The sequence below is a fragment of the Triticum dicoccoides genome, chromosome 5B, assembly GCF_002162155.2.
Source record: "Triticum dicoccoides isolate Atlit2015 ecotype Zavitan chromosome 5B, WEW_v2.0, whole genome shotgun sequence".
Lineage (NCBI taxonomy): Eukaryota > Viridiplantae > Streptophyta > Magnoliopsida > Poales > Poaceae > Triticum > Triticum dicoccoides.
Window position 1 is genome coordinate 466,721,519 of NC_041389.1, and position 3,546 is coordinate 466,725,064.

The 3,546-nt window shown below is 45.6% G+C and overlaps 1 pseudogene; it reads right to left on the reverse strand.

Annotated features, from left to right (window-relative positions):
• Positions 1-1,808: 1,808 nt before the first annotated feature.
• On the reverse strand, positions 1,809-2,563 carry LOC119305775 (annotated as a pseudogene).
• Positions 2,564-3,546: the final 983 nt, after the last annotated feature.

The window sequence follows — 3,546 nt, forward strand, 5'->3', positions numbered from 1 at the left end:
GAGCTCCGCCCCGGCCACCTCCCGGGGAGGCGGCGCGAGGCGGCCTAGACGGAGGAGGGGCAGGGCGGAAGGGGGGCGGAGGCGGGGGGCAGGGCCGACGGCCGGCGGCAGCGGGAGGGGAGCGGGGGAACCCTAGCGCCTGCCTAGTCCGACGGAAAGTATTTACAAATAGAGGTTATGTTGCAGTTTTTTTTTTGCAATATAGGTTGTGTTGCAGATTTTTTTTTGCAACATAGGTCGTGTTGCAAAGTTTTTTTTCCATATTCACTTTTGTTTTCAACAGCGGCAATGTGGTGGGAGAACTTTTGCAACATAGGTAGTGTTGCAGAAAAATTTAAAATGAAAAAATGTACAGAAACGACACTGCCGTTGCTTGAGCCGAGCGCGCCGCCGCTGAACACAACAAAGCAATAGCGTTGCCGCTCCCGTGGTTTCAGAAGCAGGCCGGGGAGCACAAATCACCGCCACGGGGAGCACGACCACGACCGCCACCACCTACCACTTACGCCGGCCTACAGGAACAGGGAAAAAGGGATCTCTGGATCCGTACAGAGGCCGGCCACCGTCAGCGGAGATCCCATCGTCATCACCGCCGCGGGGGGTCTACCCGGTAAGCCTGCACCACTGCCCTCCCTAGTCCCCGCCACAGTCACCCTCCATAGTCCCAGCCGCTGCAGGATCTAACCCCTGGTCGAAAGGCAACAAGGGGCTAGTTGCATAACCACTTTATGAAACAACGAACCAGTTGTAGAACGTGGATACGAAGTGGATACGAAGGGGTTAGCTCCTGACCGTTTGATTAAGAGCCCATCTAACAGACACGGAGGTGGCGAACGCTCGCACGAGGTCGACCGGTTGAAGGGGATCATTTCCCATTGAAGAATAGAGTAGCTTGAAATCTTCGAAGATTTTGGTAGTTCCATTCACCGAATTATTTTTGCCTATTTAAATGTTTGGAATAGTTTACTTTTGCATATTTCATGGCTGTTTTTCCTCACAAATCTAAACAATCCATAGTTTAGCAATCACAAACTTAACCGTTTTATAGGTATTTTCCACATCAAATTGTAAGACAATTTAGCATTTCAACAGTCACAAACTTAGCCTCAAACTAACAGATTTCGAACCATTCCTGTTCTCAACTGAGTAGAGGGTTGTGGCATGATGAGTTATTTCCGTTCTATGTTGTCTATAAACCAACCTTTAAAGATGTAATGGAGGAACATTAAAAATGTCGTGAGCAACTTGTTTTCACATCAACCTGAACTTGGAGTTAGAAAATAATCTAATCCTCAACCATAGCAGTAGGAGTTCTGCTCTGTGTTGGTTTTGTCATTCTCTTTTTACTAGTACTTAAATTTTGGCTAGTTTTGGCTTGCTCTGGTTTCCGCTTTTGTCCTCTTTTTTTCCTTTGCATTTTCTCAGTAATCTTTCAACGCAAGAAAACAAAATCAAGACAAGAACTTGTTTTCGCATAAAAATATGTACCTAAGAAAAAAAATGTTTTTCACATCGATCTGAACCATAAATGTGGAAATAAACTCCGATGATTTGATATTAGCAAGAAATTAAAATCAACAAAACAGGAATTGTTCCACAATGTTTTCATTCGAGCCTTGCTGTCGATCTCCTTGTTTTTTTTTTTTGGTTGTCGATCTCCGAGAATCAAAATTAGAATTCTTCCGTGCATGTCATGGTTCATGTTGTATTTCAAAGCCTTGCTTAATTATTGGTTGATAAGGCCCTCATTCTCTGACACACAAAGATAGGGACAACAGTGGGAAGTTGAGAGTGGGCGATGTGGGATATAGGAGGCGTTATAAGTGTTATTCATTACATTTGACGAACGCTTACATGCTGAAAGGAAGCAACGTTCATGCAACATCCTCTATTACATTACAAAGAAAATGGAAACATAAATTTCTGCATAACATGGGCGGAAAGGAAGCAACATCCATGCAACAGCCCTTATTAGATTACAAAGAAAACGGAAACATATACTTGTGCATAACATGTGAACTGCAGTGCCGAACCATTCATGACTTTATTTTTCTGGCCTTTTCATCTAGTAGCTCCCTATTCCCCAAGAGCGAACACGGCCGCATCATGAGTGTCAGACAGACCAGTGTCGGCCTTGATGGTAACCTTATCAGCAGAAGAGTCATCCACATAGACCTCGACCAAAGACATGTCCTCGATCTTGACCCCGGTGACCTTCTTCATCTTGCCCTTTTCCACAAAAGCGGTCACCTCAGTGTCGTAGGAGACGGTCTGGTTGAGCTTGTTGAACGTGTGCTCTTTCTTCTTCTTCTGAAGTATTCACACAAACCCACTCTCACAGTTGTGCCCGACCTCCTCGATGTCATCCATAGGAAAGAGGCCTTTCCGGAGGCCAAGCACTTCGAGAAGCTCGATGGTCTTCTTCTTGCAGATATCGTTCCCCTTGTGGACCTCGGCGCCGGCACGGTGGCTCTCAACCAGCTGGGACGCCATTTGAGCACCTTCTTAGCTGGTGCTTGTTTGCTTTGGAGTGGTTTTCTAGGTTTGTGAATTGGCAGATGAGCTTGTGGTACTTGATAGGTCAGGATCTGATGGTGCTGCCTTATATAGATGGTGCAAACTGTAACGGCTCCTAAATGCCTCTCGGATGGATTCATGCGCGGCTGCGCCCGCGCCAATCCATTGAGACCAGCAGCTCTCCTATGTGGACTTCTCTCAGATACTTCTTGTTTTGAAGGAAAAGGATGAACGTCTCCCTCTGGAGTTAGCTCATTACGTCCAGCCATATCTGACCCTTGAAATGCCTTATGCTGAACTCCAGGTGTAGAAGAAGTCCATGTGATCTTATCCAAGAAGTCGGGCTCCATAAAGCACACTCGTTCGAGATTCTTAAAAAAAGAAGCATAAGTTGGTGGCCTCGGGTGATACAAAAAATCAGTTCCCTAGTCAAAAAAAATCAGTTCCCATTGCACTTAGACTACAAGCTTTGTTGGCAAAGCAATTCACGGAACGCTGACCTTGTTTTCACGTAAACTGACAAATTATTCGACAATGTTTCTTTTACCGGGAACACTGACAATCTATTCATTTTCAATAATGACAATATGACGAACATAAAAATAAAAAGAATTACATCCTGATCCGTTGATCACCTAGCGACGACTACAAACATTGAAGCGAGTCTAAGGCGCGCCGCCGTCATCGCCCCTCCTTCTCCGAAAACAGGCAAAATTTATTGTAGTAGACAATAAGAAAGTCTTCGTGTTAACGCCCTGTAGGAGCAGCACACCAGAATTGCAACTGCCGTAGATTAAGAGTAGTGCAGATCGAAAGGATCCAATCTGTAAACACACAAATGTAGACAAACGACGACCATATTCACCGGAGACACACTTCAACACACCCATCGACGATGCTAGATGCAGCACCGGGACGGGGGCTTGGTGGGGATAATTTTATTCCATCTTCAAAGAGCCACCACCGATAGCCTTCATGAGCAGGACACAAACCCTAAGAAAACTCCAAAAAACAACTAACCCCCCCCCC